This window comes from Hypanus sabinus, chromosome 29 (genome assembly GCF_030144855.1).
Source record: "Hypanus sabinus isolate sHypSab1 chromosome 29, sHypSab1.hap1, whole genome shotgun sequence".
Taxonomy (NCBI): domain Eukaryota; kingdom Metazoa; phylum Chordata; class Chondrichthyes; order Myliobatiformes; family Dasyatidae; genus Hypanus; species Hypanus sabinus.
Window position 1 is genome coordinate 30439809 of NC_082734.1, and position 17319 is coordinate 30457127.

Below are 17319 nucleotides of genomic sequence, written 5' to 3' on the forward strand. Positions count from 1 at the left end.
GTGGAAAGCCTTCAAAAGAGAAATTTTGAGAGTTCAAAGCTTGCATGTATCTGTCAGAATAGAAGGTAAAGATAAAAAATGTAGGGAACCTTTGTTCTCAAGAGGGAAAAAAGAGAGGTGCATAGCTTGTATAGACAGGTAGGAACAAGCGAAGTGCTTATGGAGTATAAGAATTGCTGGAGAATGGTTAAGAAAGAAATCAGAAGGGTGAAAAGAAGGCATAAATTTGCTTCGCAGACAAGGCGAAGAATCTTAAGGGACTCAACAGATATGTTAAGAGCAAAAGGAGTGGAAAGGACAAAATTGGTCCTCTGGAAGATCAGAAAGGTAATTCATGTGTGGAGCCAGAACTGATGAGGGAGATCTTAATTAAATTTTTTGCATTTCTGTTTACTCAGGAGGTGGACCCAGAGTCTATATAAGTGAGGGAAAATGATACCAACTACATGGACCCTGTACTGATTACAGAGGAAGAGGTCTTTACTATACTGAGGCATATCAGGGTAGATAAATCCCCAGGGCCTGACAAGGTGTTTCCTCAGACCCTACGGGAGGCAAGTGCAGAAACTCCAGGGGACAGCAGAGATATTTAATTTATCCTCAGTGGCTGGAGAGGCACCAGTGGATTGGAGGACAACCAGTTCTGGTTTTTAAAAGTCTCTGAAAATGAACCAAGAAATTATCGGCCCATGAGTCTGACATCAGTTGTGGGAAAGATATTCAAAGGCATTCTAAGTTTAAGTATTTGGATAGTTATGGACTGACTAAGGAACGTCAGCATGGCTTCATGCTGGTAGTTTATGTCCAACCAATCTTACTGAGTTTTCAAGGAGGTTACAAGGGAAGTGGATGTTGTCTCCACAGACTTTAGCAAGGCATCTGACAAGGTCCCGCATGGTTGGGAAAGTTCAGTTGCTTGGCATTCAAGGTGAGCTGGTAAATTGGCTTTGCGGGCAAAGCCAGATAGTGGTAGTAGATGGTTGCCCCTCTGACAGGATGCTTCTGACTAGTGATGTGCCACAGGGGAACCCTTCACTGCGTGTTTACCCCCCTTACTTCTGCTGGTGGTCACCCATCTACTATCTGAAGCTTGCACGCACCCTGGGTGTGACCACCTCAGTAGAAGTTTCAGCTATGAGGTGCTCCCCAGACTTCAGCTCCTGACTGACGTCAAGGAACTGGAGCTGCAGCAGGATGTGCTCGGCACCATCCAACTCTGATTCCTTCACCTTGTCAGTCAGGAGCTGAAGTCAGGTGTAGTTCCTGCAGATGTAGTCATCAGGGAGACTGTTAGGCACCCTGCAATCCTGCATCTTACAAGAGGAGCATTCCACTGCCCTAACTACCATCCTGCCTACACTGAACTTAGGAATAAGGACTTGCAGACAACAAAAAAATGATTGCCTTTTCTTACCTCTGATTCATCTCTGAAACCTTTGAGTTCCGCACTCACCTAGGTCACTTACTCACCCTCTTCTCGCTGAGCCTGTTATACTTTTGGGTCAAACTTCACAAGCCTAAGTTTTACAAATAAAGTAAATGATAACAAGTGACTCAGAAGCACATTTAGGCTCCACTTGTTCTCGCCGAAGCCTATTGAGTCAAAGCCTCCCACTCTAACACTAGCCCACTCCAACAATGGCAGCTCCAACAATAGCCATTCTGCTTACATCTTGCTTCTTTTTATTGAATCAAACAAACATTGGTGTCATTGCTATTGATCATCTCATGAGGCACCATATAATCCACTTCTTTGTAAAAGTTCCATCAACCCTTTGAATTTACAGCCATCCATTGGTTAGTATTTGACTCCTTTTCGTTGTATGGACTTATTTCCTAATACAGTCAAATTCCCACCAGATTCCATAATCATCTTTCTCACCTGGTCCACAATTACCAGAGTTAGGACCTGCACGGTAGACCCTCATAAACAGCGTCTTGAAGATGTCTTTGTCTCTCAGTACCTGGGATTGTGGGAGATTCACAGCTCTGTAGAGCTGTCTCAGGTGAAAAATTTCTGCAGCTACACTGCCACTCCGATACCTGCTGACCAAGCCTCCCCAGCCATCACAGGAGTCCTAGGCAGCAGAGGGTGCTCAGAGGTGCAGGAACAGCTGGTGCAGGGAAGCGCCTGGGGAGAGGAGGTGTGACCTGGGGCAGGAAACCAGTCCCTGTGTGATGTAGGAACTGTGGGCTGGCTGTGTCACACAGCTGGGAATGCCCTAGCCTGCTCCTGTGTGTGTGATTCTCTCATCTCTGATTCCTCCTCCTGTCACTGAGCACACCTGCTGATTGTCTCCTCTTGTTTCCTCAGCTGGAGCGCAGACTTCCTCTTCCACTGTGAAGGGAGCTCGGGGAGAGTCTGTCGTCTTATCTCCTGGGATCCCAGCCAGACCGGATGTTTATGAGATTGTGTGGAAAATAACATCACTCAGTAGCAGGATAGTGCAATACAGAAACGGGATCCATGGAATTTTGATGGCTAAGTACGAGCAACGGATAACTCTACATCCCGAGAACTTCAGTCTGGAAATCCATGGTTTACGGAGAACAGACACTGGTGATTATGAGGTGACTGTTACCACAGGTTCAGGAGCTGAAACCAAAAAGATAGTTCGACTGGAGGTGTACGGTGAGTGAGAGGCTGCAGAGGTTCCTGAAACACCACTGATGAATGAGTGAGGGTAGATCCCATAGGTTCCCCTGTTCACTGATCCCCACTGACTGAGTGCCCAGAGCTGGGCTCACAGACCCAGTGTCGGTCAGGATCCATGGAGACTGGGCCAGGGACCATGAAGGATAGAACTGTCCATGGGGAACCTCGAGGCACTGAGGCTGGAGGATATGAACACACAGGGAGGGGGGAATGGAGGGAAAGGCCAATGGCATGGGAGGGACTGGTGTGGATGGGTCAAATGACCTGAATCCGTGGGACACAGATAAACAGATCTCACTCAGAGGTCTGGTCTGTCGTGTTCAGGGATCCCTGTTGTTCCGCCTGTTTCCCGGAGCACTTTATTTATTTACTCAGACACACAGGGAATAGGTCCTCCTGGCCCTTCGAGTCACACCACCCAGCAATACCCCGATTTAATTCTTGCCTAATCATGGGGCAACTTATAATGATGGGAGGTCTTTGTACTATGAGAAGAAACAGGACTACCCGGAGGAAACCCATGTGGTCACCGGGAGAATGTACAAACTCCAGACAGGCAGCGGTGGGAATTGAATCTGGGTCTCCTGAACTATCAAATGTGATAACCACTATGCTATCGTGGCATACCACTATGCTCCCATTGCCACTCTGCTTGTTATTTCCCCAGACTGAGGTCTGAGCTCAGCAAACTGTTTATTCCTCAGCCTTCGTGCGGTGCTGTGCTGTGTGATACCCTGTGTATTCATTACACTGGATCCAGTGCCCCAGTGAGTGTCACAGTGCATGGACACAAGAGCACACTCACACCCAGCAATATTGTTCCAGACTCACATTTGCAGTAATATACTGTTAATTATTCAGGCATCAATAAATATATGAGTTAGGCAAGGGTTTTTATAACAAACAACACGTTTATTAAACACTGAAAACAAACCCCACAAAAGTAAGCAAACGCTGACGTAACCGGAAACAGCTGCTGTGCGGCAGCTCAAACTGTTCTTAAAGCGATGTTGCAAAAACAGTTCTTTAAAGTAGTATTGCCAAAAGTTCAGAAATGCTCACAGTCCATTTAAAAAAGGAGAGACTTTATAAGATGATTTAAATTCTCTTTCATGTCCTTTTGGTTCGATCCCCAACGTCGAACTTTTCCCACGATGAATTTACGGAATGAAACGGCTTAAAGGCACTGACCTTTCCTTTATCACACTGTCCTCAATCTTCTGCTATCCCACAGAGATTAACACGAGAACAGTCAACGAATTCCTTTCAAATAATGATTAAATAAGGTTGAACCCATTTCACCGTCGAAAATCGATTCTCCTCGATCTTTAACTCCCGAACTCCAATCTTCACTCTCCACTGATTCTCAAACTAGCAGTATTGTAAAGAACCTGCTGGCAATGACCTTTTAAACTTCATCTTTCAACTAAACTGCGTCATCACATTAAATCACGCAGTGGCATGAAGTCAACATGGCAAATCCAGCCACGAACTGCCCCTCCTCACAGGGAGGGGTCTTCCTGTTATAACCTGTAAAAAAAAAACCTGTCACATGATCTCTACTGGCAGGAAAATGACATCACTCCACCATCACAAGGCCATTACCTCAAGTCCAGTATAGCTTCAACCCCAGTCACGTGACAAGGGTACCACTGTCATGTGTCACGGGTACGTAACATATACATTCACAATAATCTCACCCAGCAACATCTGTTTGAGAAGTATACTCTCCTCAATCCCAGGGTCAACCGGTTCCCATTGGAGCATAAGACATAGAAGCAAAATCAGGCCATTTGGCCCATCAAGTCTGCTCCATCATTCTATTATGGCTGATATATTATCCCTCTCAACCCCATTCTCCTGCCTTCTCCACATAAGACTGACACAAAATACTTATTCAATTCATCTGCCATTTCTTTGTCCCCCATTACCTTTCCAACGTCATTTTACAGTGGGCTAATATGCACTCTCACCAATTTTACTCATTATATATTTGGAAAAAACTTTCACATTGCTGGCCTTCATTTTTCATCTTTCCTGTGATACTGCTTTTTTTAATTGCCTTCTGTTGGTTTTTCATAGCTTCCTAATTCTCTGACTTCAAACTAATGTTTGCTATAATATTTGCCTTCTCTTGTCCTTTTATGCTGTCTTTGATTTCGCTTGTCAGACACAATTGCCTCATCTTCCTTTAGGAATAATTCTTCTTTAGGATGTATTTATCCTGCACATTTCAAATTGTTGCCAGAAACTCCAACCATTGCTGCTCGGCTGTCATCCCTGATAGTGACCCCTTCTGTAAGAACTCCACCATAATACTGATACATCTAACTTTAGCTTCTCCCTGTCCAACTGCAGGGTGAATTCTAACATATTATGACAACTGACTCTGTAGGGTTCCTTTACCTTAAGTTCCCTAACTAAATCTGGTTCATTACCCAATCCATAATTGCCTTTTCCTGAATGGGTTCAACCACAAGGTGCTCCAAAAAGCCTTCTGATAGGCATTCGACAAGTTCCTTCTCTTGGTATGCAGCACCAATCTGATTTTCCCAATCTACCTGCACATTGAAATTTCCCATTACTATCGTAATATTGCCCTCTTACATGCCTTTTCTATCTCCCATTGTAATTTGTATTCCATATAGAATCATAGAGTTGTAGAAAAGTAAAGCACAGAACCAGCCCCTTTGTCCCATCTAGTCCATGTCAAACCATTTAAACTACGTACTCCCATTGAACCACACCTGGATTATTGCCCTCCATACCCCTACCATCTATGTACCTATCCAAACTTCTCTTAATCATGGAAATCAAGCTCACATGCACCACTTGCCCTGGCAGCTCATTCCAGTGAAGAAGTTTCCCTCATGTTCTCCTTAAACTTTTCATCTTTCACCCTTAACCCAAGATCTCTAGTTATAGTTCCACCCAAACTCAGTGGGAAAAGCCTGGCTTGCATTAACCCTATCTGAACACCTCATAATTTTATATACCTCTATCAAATCTCCCCTCAATCTTCTGCATTCCAAGGAATAACCTAACCTATTCAGTCTTTCCTTATGCCCAGGTCTCAGCGACATCCTTGCAAGTTTTCTCTGCACTCTTTCAACCTGACATCTTTTCTGTAGGAAGGTGACCAAAACTGCCCACAATACTCCAAATTAGGCCCCACCAACATCTTGTACAACTTCAACATAAGATCCCATTTCCTGTAGTCTGAATTTGGAAGGCCAAAGTGCCAAATTCTTTCTTTATGACCATCTCTAACTGTGACACTACTTTCAATGAATTATGGACCTGATTTTCCAGATCCCTTTGTTCCACAGCACTCTTCAGTTCCCTACACTGGTTGGCACTACTGAAGGGCAACACCTTGTACTTGTCAGTATTACATTCCATCTGCCATTTTTCAGCCCATTTGTCCAGCTGATCCAGATCCCACTGCAAATTATGATAGTCTTATTTGCTGTTCACTACACTCCCAATCTTGGTGTCATCCACAAATTTGCTGACCCAGTTAGCCATATTATCATCCAGATCATTGAATATTTTAATGTCAAAACAACAATGGTCCTAGCACCAATTCCTGCTGCACTCTGCTGCTCACAGGCCTTCAGTTAAAGACACAACCATCTACAACCACTCTCTGGCTTCTCCCGTAAAGCCAATGTCTAATCCAATTTACTACCTCAGTTTGAATGCTGAGTGACTCAAACATCCACTGTGTTTTCTTTGTCAACCACTTTTGCCATTTTGCCTCATGTCTGTAGACTCTTGTCCGTCTCCTGAGTGAATACAGATGCAAAAAATCCATTTAAGATCTCCCCATCTCTTTTGGCTTCATGCATGGATTACTACAAGACCAATTTTGTCCCTTGCCATCCTTTTTCTCTTAGCATATTGTATCTGTAGAATCCCTTAGGATTCCCCTTCACCTTGGCTGTTAGGGCAAGCTTATGTTTTCCTTTAACACTCCTGATTTTTTTCTTAAGGGTTCTTTTGCATTTTTTATACTCCATACTTTATTTTACCTATCTGCCTCTACCTGCTATCTGTCTCCTTTTTTTTTCCTTAACCAGTGCCACAATATCTCTTGAAAACCAAGATTCCCTAAACATGTTATCTTTACATTTTATTCTGATAGGCATATACAAGCTTTGTACTCTCAAATTTTCTCTTTGGAAGGCCTCAAACTTAACAAGAACACCTTTGCCAGAAATCAGCCTGTCCCAAATCCACACTTGCCAGATCCTTTCTGATACCATCAGAAATCTCAACCTGTGGACCAGATCTATCTATTTGCATATTTACTTTGAATCTAATGGCATTATGATCACTGAATGCAAAGTGTTGCCCTACACAAGCTATTGTCACCTGCACTGTCTCATTCCCTAACAGCAGATCAAGTATTGCACTCTCTCTCTATTTGGGACTTCTACGTAATGATTAAGGAAACTTTCCTGAAAACATTTCACAAACTCTCCCCCATCTAATCATTTTGCAGTATGGGAATCACAGTCAATATGTGGAAAGTTACACTCACCTAGTATAACAACCTTCTGTTTCTTGAATAAGTCTGCAATCTCTCTACAAACTTGTTCCTCTAAATCCATCAGACTATTGGGTAGTCTGTAATGTAGCTCTGTTAATGTGGCCGTACCTTTCTTATTCCTCAATTCCACCCATTACACCTCACTAGATGAGTTCACCAGTCTGCTCTCACTGAGCACTGCTGTGACATTTTCCCTGACTAGTAACTGCACTCCTCCAACTTTACTCCTCCGGTCCATCACGTCTAAAGCAACAGAATCCCTGAATATTGAGCTGCCAGTCCTGCCCCTCCTGCAACCAAGTCACACTAATGGCTACAATGTCATAATTCCATGTGTTGATCTATGCCCTGAGCTCATCTGCCTTTCCTTTGATACTTTTTGCATTTGAAATATTCGCAACTCGGAACCTTAGCCCCACAATTCTCAACCCACGACTTCTGACTTCATCTGAGGTCTTAATAATGTCTGTCTCCACAATCTCTCCACTATCTGCTCTGGCTCCCTGGTTCCCATGCCCGTGCAACTCTAGTTTAACTGCCCGAGTGCGGCATCAGCAAACCTAACCGCTAGGATATTAGTCCCTTCCAGTTCAGGTGCGAACTACCTCTTCTGTACAGGTGCCATCTTCCCTGGTTACCATTTGGAAGCCTATATGTAACTCCCAACACAGTCTTTTTACCCTTTCAGTTTCTAATCTCTACCCACAAGATCTCTGCATCTTCTGATCTATTTGTATACCAACTGCCCCATCCTCAGCCCTGTCACTCCAGTTCCCATCCCCTTGCTAAATTAGTTCAAACCCACCTCACAAACTCTAGCAAATCTGCCATCAGGTTTAGAACATCAGAATATGAGAAACAGGTGTACAGGGGTGCATAAGTTAGTGAGGTCATATATATATATCCAGAATGTAGAAGATAAGGGGTTTGCTGTCTTGAGGCAACTTAGGTGGCATAAATCCCCTGGTCCTGACAAGACATTTTCTTAGAAACTTACGGGAGGTGAGTGCAAATGTAGCAAAGGCACTGGCAGAGGTGTTTATAATGTCCTTAGCCATGGGTAAGATACTGGAGGCCTGAAGGACAGCTAATGTTGTTCCATTGTTTAAGAATAAACCAGTAAATTACAGACCAGTGAGCCTGTTTTCAGTTGTGGGTAAATATTGATGATATTCTAAGGGACCCGATAGATTATCCAAGTGTTTGGATAGACATGGCCTGATTTAGGATAGTCGTTATGGCTTTGTGTCAGTGCAGGTCATGTCTAACCAACTTTATTGAGCTTTTTGAGGAAGTTGATGAAGGAAAGGTAGTGGACATTGTCTACTTGGACTTTAGCAAGGCCTTTGACAAAGTCCTGAGGCTGTTCCAGAAGTTGAAGTTGCATGGCATTTCAGGTTGAAGAAGTAAATTAGATTTAGCATTACCTAAGTGGGAGCAGACAGAGAAGTCTCTCTGACTGGAGGCCCAATGCTATCAGTGTGATGCAGGGATCATTGTTGTGTCTGTTGTTGTTTATCCTCTATATACAGTGGTCACACCTGTACACTGGCATGTTAAAGCAAATTTCTAATCAGCCAATCATGTGGCAGCAACTCAATGCATAAGAGTATGCAGATATGGTCAAGGGGTTCAGTTGTTGTTCAGACCAAATATCAGAACAGGATGAACTGTGATCTAAGTAACTTTGACAAGTTCCTTAGAATGGAAAAGATGAAATATGAAAGCAAGCTAGCAAATAATATCAAAGTGGATCGTAAAAGTTTTTTCAAGTATGTTAAAAATAAAAGAGAAATGACAGTGGAATTAGGACTGCTAGAAAATGAGGCAGGAGAAATAATAAGAGGGGACAAGGAGATGGCTGCTGAAGTAGATGAGTATTTTGCCTCAGACTTCACTGTGGAAGACACTAGTAGTATGCCTGATGTTGTAGTGTGTGAAGGAAGTAAAGTGGGTGCAGTTACTGTTACAAGAGAGAAAGTGCTCAAAAAGCTGAAAGACCTAAAGGTACATAAATCACCCAGACCAGATGAACTTCACCCTAGGGTTCTGAAAGAGGTAGCATTAGAGATTGTGGTGGCATTAGAATGATCTTTCAAAAATCATTGGACTCTGGCATGGTGCCAGAGAATTGAAAAATTGCAACTGTTACTTCACTCTTTAAGAAAGGAGGAAGGCAACAGAAAGGAAATTATATTCCAGTTAGCCTGACCTAAGTGGGTTGGAAGATGTTAGAGTCAATTGTTAAGGATGAGCCGGTGGAGTGCTTGGTGACACAGGTCAAGATAGTACAAAGTCAGCATGGTTTCCTTCAGGGAAAATCCTGCCTGACGAACCTGTTGGAATTCCTCGAAGAGATTACAGGTAAGATAGATAAATGGGGTGCAGTGGATGTTGTATATTTGGACTTTCAGAAGACCTTTGACAAGGTGCCACACATGAGGCTGCTTACCATGTTAAGAGCCCTTGGTATTACAGGGAAGTTACTAACATAGTTAGAGCATTGGCTGATTGGTAGGAGGCAGCGAATGGGAATAAAATGATCCTTTTCTGGTTGGCTGCCAGTAACTAGTGGTGTTCCACAGGGGTTGGTGTTGGGACCACTTCTTTTTATGTTGTATGTAAATGATATAGATGATGGAATAGATGACTTTGTTGCCTTTTGCAGATGATATGAAGATTGGTGGAGGTGTAGATAGTGTTGAGGAAAAAGGTAGGATGCAGAAGGACTTAGATTAGGAGAATGGGCAAAAAAGTGGCAAATGAAATATAATGTTTGAAAATGCATGGTAATGCACTTTGATAATAGAAATAAGTGTGCAAACTATTTTCTAAACAGGGAGAAAATCCAGGAATTTGAGATGCAGAGGGACTTGAGAGTCCTTGTGCAGAACACCCTGAAGGTTAACTTGCAGATTGAGTCAGTGGTGAGGAAGGCAAATGCATGTTAGCATTGATTTCAAGAGGTCTAGAATAGAAGAGCAATGTAATGCTGAGGGTTTATAAGCCACTGGTGAGGCCTCACTCACTTTGAGTATTGTGAACAGTATTGGGGCCATCATCTTAGAAAATATGTCCTGGCATTGGAGAGGGTCCAGAGGAGGTTCACAAGGATGATTCCAGCAATAAAAGGATTATTATACAAGGAACCTTTGACGGCTGTGGGTCTGTACTCACTGGAATTCAGTAGGATGAGCGGGGATCTCATTGAAAACTTCTGAATGTTGAAAGGCCTAGTCAATGTTGATGTGGAAAGGATGTTTCCCATGGTGAGGGAATCTATGATAAGAGGACACAGGCTCAGGATAGAGGGGAGCCTTTTCAAAACAGAGATGTGGAGAAATTTCATTAGCCAAAGGGTGGTGAATTTGTGGAATTTGTTGCCACATGCAGCTGTGGAAGCCAGGTCGTTGGGTGTATTTAAGGCAGAGATCGATAGGTTCTTGATTGGACATGGCATCAAAGATTACAGCGAGAAGACCAGGAACTGGGGTTGAGGTTGAGAAAGAGAAAAGGATCAGCCGTGATTCAATGGCAGTGCAGACTCAATGGGCCAGATGGCCTAATTCTGCTCCTATGTCTTATGGTCTTATGGACAATGGAATGATTGTTGGTGCCAGATGGAGTGTCTGAGTATCTCAGAAACAGCTGATCTCCAGTCACTCGAATAAACACACATGACTACAGTGGTCTACAGAAAAGCATCTCTGAAAACACAACACTTCAAACCTTGAAATGTTTGGACTGCAGCAGCAGAAGACCGCGAACATACACTCAGTGTCTACTTTATGAGATACAGGAGGTACCTCATAAACTGAATGTATATTAGTGATTTAGAATGAAAATGTGGTAAATGGATCAGGAAATATGTGAATGACACCATCACTGGAAGTGTAGTGAACAACTAGGAAGACTATCAAAGCTTGTGGTAGGCTTTACCGGTTGGGAAAATAGGCTGAAAACAGCAAATGGAATTTAATGCAGACAAGTGTGAGGTCTTCCGGAAGACAAACCAGGGTAAGTCTTACACTGGACTTTCACCATAGCACAAAGAGACCTGAGAAGATAGATCCATAATTCCTTGAATGTCACATCACAGGGGTACACAGAGCTTCTGGCACATTGGCCTTCATAAATCGGGCATTTAGTACAGGAGTTTGGATGTTATGTTGAAGTTGTATGAGACTTTGTTGAATCCAAATTCAGGTTAATTGGGCCGTCAGTTAATTGGGACAGCCAGTTATTTGAGACAATTCTTAAAGAACAAAAACGAATCAAGAAAATAGCCGGGATTCCCTTTGTTTATTTGGGACACTATGCTGCTTAATTGGGACAGGACCCTATTGTTGAACAGTTTTTCTTTAAATTAGCATTAGTCAAATGGTTGTTAGACACTACAACATTTTTAGAGTGAACGGTTTTTCAACAGCATCAGTTGTGCATGGCGGTACTTTTGTCACTGATAATTGGCGAGAAATAAGCAGTAGAAAAATTCAGAACTGTTTTGCTCACTGTAGTTTCAAACATTCAGGCATGGAGGTGCCAGTAGAGGCTTTGAGTGAAAAACTAACAATTTCACTGCTTCAACAAGTTAGAAATTAAAAGGATTTTGATATTATCAACAATTATCTTGAATGTTACAAAGAAAATGAAGATTTGGAGGATGCAATCATCGATAGCATTGCATGAAGACAGTCCATTATCTGCACTAAGTGACTGTGCTGATTTTGTTCATTTAAAGTCAATCAAAATAACACAGCGGTGTACACTGGATGAATTCATTCATCAATAACTATTAGGAACTAATACACAGTGCCTAGTACTACAAGTATTGGTAATGTTCTAACTTGTTCTGTATTTCATTTAAATACATAAATTTTACTTAAATTTTATAAATTTTACTTAGTTAAACAGTACAGTTTTTTTATACCTTTTTCCATGAAACTTCAGCCATTTGAGCCAGCCACTTCATTGGACCAAAATGTACTGGTCCTGATGTGTCCCAATTAATCAGAATCCACGGTATCATGTCCATTTCTGGTCACCTAATCACAGGAGAAATATCAATAAGCTTTATAGAATGCAGAAAAAAGTTACTAGAATACTGCCAGGACTTGAAGACCTTTGTTACAGGGACAGGTTGAATAGGTTATTCCATGGATTTAAGGAAAAGTATAGAAACATAGAAAACCTACAGCACAATACAGGCCCTCCAGCCCACAATGCTCTGCCGAACATGTCCTTACTTTAGAAATTACCTAGGGTTACCCATAGTCCTCTATTTTTCTGAGATCCATGTACCTGTCCAGGAGTGTCTTAAAAGACTCTATCATATCCGCCTCCACCCCATCGCCGGCAGCCTATTCCACGCACTCACCTGTCTCTATGTAAAAAAAAATTACCCCTGACATCTCCACTGTACCTACAGTATTTCCAAGCACCCTAAAACTGTGCCCTCTCATGTTAGCATTTCAGCCCTGGGAAAAAGCCTCTGACTATCCACATGATCAATGCCTCTCATCATCTTATGCACTTCTATCAGGTCTCCTCTCATCCTCCGTCGCTCCAAGGAGAAAGGGCTGAGTTCACTCAACATATTCTTATAAGGCATGCTCCCCAATCGAGGCAACATCCTTGTAAGTCTCCTCTGCACCCTTTCTACAGTTTCCACATCCGTCTAGTAGTGAGGCGACCAGAAATGAGTACTCCAATTGGGGTCTGACCAAGGTCCTATCTAGCTGCAACATTACACCTTGACTCCAATCCCACGGCTGATGAATGCCAATGTACCATATGCCTTCTGAACCACAGAGTCAACCTGCATAGCAGTTTTGAGTGTCCTGTGGACTGGGACCCCAAGATCCCTCTGATCCTTCACCCTGCCAAGAGTCTTACCATTAATATTAATTCTGCCATCGTATTTGACCTACCAAAATGAACCACCTCACATTTATCTGGGTTGAACTCCATCTGCCACTTCTCAGCCTAGTTTTGCATCCTGTCAACGTTCCGCTGTAACCTCTGACAACCCTCTGCACTATCCACATCATTGTGTTAACAGCAAATTTACTAACCCATCCCCAAACTTCCTCATCCATGTCATTTATAAAAATCACAAAGAGAAGGGGTCCCAGAACAGATCCCTAAGGCACACCACTGGTCACTGACCTCCATGCAGAATATGACCCGTCAACAACCACTCTTTGCATTGTGTGGGCAAGCCAGTTCTGGATCCACAAAGCAATGTCCCCTTGGATCCCATGCCTCCTTACTTTCTCAATAAGCCTTGCATGAGGACCCTTATCAAATGCCTTGCTGAAATCCATATACACTACATCTACTGCTCTACCTTCATCAATGTGTTTAGTCACATCCTCAAAAAATTCAATCAGGCTCGTAAGGCACGACCTACCTTTGACAAAACCATGCTGATTCTTCCTAATCATATTATACCTCTCCAAATGTTCATAAATCCTGCACCTTGGGATCATTTCCATCAGCTCACCAGTGACTGAAGTAAGACTCATTGGTCTATAATTTCCTGGGCTATAATATGGGGAGATGTTATCAAGGTAGACAAAATTTTGAGTGGTATAGATAGGGTAAATGCCTCTAAGCTCTTTTCCCTGGGGTTGTGTGAGACTAGAACTAGAGATCATAGGCTGACAAAGAAAATTGAAATATTTAAGGGGAATTCGAGAGGGAACTGTGTCACTCATAGGGTGGTACATGTGTGGAACGAGCTGCCACTGGAAGTGCAGATGCGGGTTCAGTTGTAACAGTTAAGAGACATTTGGATAGGTACACAATAAGAGAGGTGTAGATAGTTAGGGCTAGATGAAGGTAGATGGGACTGGGCAGAAAACAAGCCTGCATGAACTAGATGGGTTGAAGGGCCTGTTTCTGTGCTCTGGTGCTATATGACTATGACTCTAAGTACTGCAGGGGGCCATTTGGTTCCTTGTAACTGTTCCTCACTCACTGAAATCAGAGCTGGTCTGACCTCAACCTCAGGTCCACTTTCCTGCCATTTTTTCACAACCACACTGAACTCCCCTCCAGACCAAAACTCCTTCTGTCTTGGCTTTGAATATACCTTGTTTTCAGTCACTCTGTTTCCATTGCTCTCTAGAGGAGAGAATTCCAATGATTCCTGAGCTTCAGAGAGGAAAAATTCTTCCTCAAGCTTTTCCAAAGTAGGTAGCTCCTTATTCTGAGGTTGTTGTTCCAAGTCCCTTCTTCAAGGCCCCCCATTGGGAAAAACATCATCTCAGCAACCATCCTGTGGAGCCCCAATGTATCTTGTGTCCCTCCTCTCCTTTTCACTGGAATTCTCATGTGCCCCCTTCCCTTGTGTGTTGTCAGGTACAATTCAGCTGGATCTTACAATATACAGTATTGAACTCCAAGATCAGAGTGTATCAATATTATTTATTTATTGAGAGACAGTGTGGAATAGGCCCTTCTGGCCCTTTGAGCCATGCTGCCCAGCAATCCACCTATTTAATTGTAGATTAATCATCAGACAATTTATAATGATCAAGTAACCTACTAACCCGTAAGCCCAGACCTTGGGAGGAAACTGGATGAAACCAACACGGTCAGATGGAAAATGTACAGACTCTTTACAGACAGAAGCAGGAATTGAACCTAGGTCACTGGTACTGTAACGCATTGTGCTAACCACTACATTACCCTACCCCCTTATAGGCACATTTTATTATTTACTTGCAAGAGAAGTCTACTCCAGACTTTATTGTCTGAAAAATAGCTTCAATCTTACAGCTCAGACAAACCACTTTTATACTTGCTACAATGCACAGTAATTAGTTTGTTCCATTCCGTAACATTCTTCCATTATATGCAAATGTCTCTGGTTCCTGGCATCTATTCTTCAACCTGTCCATTTGTCTTTAGAGGGTTCTTCCTCCATAACCGCTATCTCCTGTTTTTCCCTGTTGTCAAAACTTCCCCTGCCATAAAACACATCAAAACACACACACCCATACGCACGCACACACAAAGACTTGTAAGCCGCCCTCCAAACCAGCAAAGCATTCTGGGATCACACTGGTTCCATTTTATCACATGGCATTTTACAAAAGTTATAAATTCATAAAGACTTCAGGGTTACAGGTATATTTCCACAGTGTTTATCCAGCTCCCTACAAACTCCTCAGTGAGATTCCGTACAGTCACTCCCAGTGGGAGCAAGCCTTACATTCCCACCTTTCCCAGATTTCCTATTGGATTTATCCATCACTGTCTCATCAATAATGTCCTGATCTGGTATCCAGGAATGAAACTTCCCATGTGTGAGGGAGAAAATAAGGTTGTTCTTCTGAGGACCATGCAGATCTGTGGCACAATAACTGACTAATGCAGGGCACCAGGAGGGTGGGGGTTAGTCCAGGAGAACTGTATTGGCAGGAAAGATGACAGTTAGTGGGACAGAGAGAAGTTTCTGTGAACACCACTGAGTCTCCAGGATGGTGTATTTTTCATACAGAGGATGGTGGTTATTTTGAACAAGTGGGCAGAGGAAGTCATTGAGATAGTTACAATGTTTGAAACATATTTGGATAGTTACGTGGTTTAGAGGGATATGAGCCTTATGTAGGCAAATGGAACTTACTCAGGTAGAGACATTGGTCAGCATGGAAGAGTTGGGCTGAAGGGACTTTTCCATACTGTATAACTTTAAGATTAATGGAATTCTAGCCAGGACCACAGAGTTATAACACAGGGCATGATAAAGGATGCTGCTGAGGTCAAAATGTGTGAAAATAAATGTTAAATATAAAGGAAGCAAAATAATGGTGGCCTGGCAAGTTTTGAGGGAGCAGGAAATGGTTTTGGTGAGTTCTAAGGAACCTAGAACTGTATAGTACAGTATGGGCTCTTCAGCTCATGATGTTGTGCCGATATTTTACCTACTCATGATCAATCTAAGCCTTCCATCCATCATAGCTCATAATCCTGCATTTTCCTTTCATCCATGTGCTGATCATTTAAATGCCCCTAATGTATCAGTCTCTACCACCCCCAACAACACATTTCACTCTCCATTTAAGAAACCTATCTCTGACATCTCCTCTAAACTTCCCCAGAGTCGCCATAAAATGATGCCCTCAGCATTAGCCTTTGCTACCCTAGGAAAAAGGCACTGTCTGCCCTCTCTATCTACTTGAAAGGTAGTGTGAGAAGATTCCTGCTGAGTTTAAAGGATGAGGTTGCAAACGCACAATATAAATATTACAGTGTAAGGCCGCACTGTCTGTGTAGACACCTCCTCTTCTGCAATCATTAGGATATAAGAGAGAAACTCCAAGAGATGTCGTACTGATGAGCCACACTGTCAGCAAGATCATTTTCCAATACAGGATCGGCACCATAGAACAAGATGAGATGTGTTCACGCTTCTTCTTCCAAAGGGCTTACAGGGGGAGCTCAGTAATGTACAGCCTGAAGTAAGAAGATGACTCAGTAAGTCTCATTTTATGTTGAAGCAGACCAGTCATCGTTGGAGTGGGCAGTGTTAGAGTGGAGAACTGAGGGTTTGGCTAGAAGAGGCAGAGGCACAGGTGAGTGTCAGATGAGAACTGGTAAAGATTTTTCATTACAATTAGTACTTCTTTTATATAGCTAAAACAATACAAAATTGCAACTGATTAAATAAAGTAGGGATGCAGGAACAGACGATGTGTTGTAGCTATGTGATATGGAAACTGGTTGATCCCATTGTGGTTCCTGATGATGCATTGCAGCTGTATGATGTGGACACTATTGTGGTTACTGGTGAAATTGTAGCTGTATGATGTGGCACCTGGTGAACCCCATTCTGGTTCGTGATGATGTGTTGTAGCTGTGTTACGATACAGCAACAATGAATATAGAATTGAGGCAGGTTTTTTTAATAAACAAATTAAATATTTATTTAAACTCAGCTCAACATCAAATGAAAAGTAAACAAATGACTAACTTAACCGGACGTTAACTTCTGTACGGCAACTTGAACAGTTCTTAAAGCGATAAATGCAAACACAGTTCTTAAAACGATAAATGCAAAAGTCCACGTGATTTAGACAGTCAATTGGGAGAGACTTTC

The 17319-nt window shown here is 42.6% G+C and overlaps 1 protein-coding gene across 1 annotated transcript in view; it reads left to right on the forward strand.

Annotated features, from left to right (window-relative positions):
- Positions 1-17319, forward strand: part of LOC132382804 (uncharacterized) — a 100915-nt gene that overhangs the window by 68039 nt on the left and 15557 nt on the right. Inside the window, exon 4 of the mRNA XM_059953264.1 lies at positions 2315-2632. The gene's annotated coding sequence lies outside the window, so the exon portion shown is untranslated. The remainder of the gene's footprint in view (positions 1-2314; positions 2633-17319) is intronic.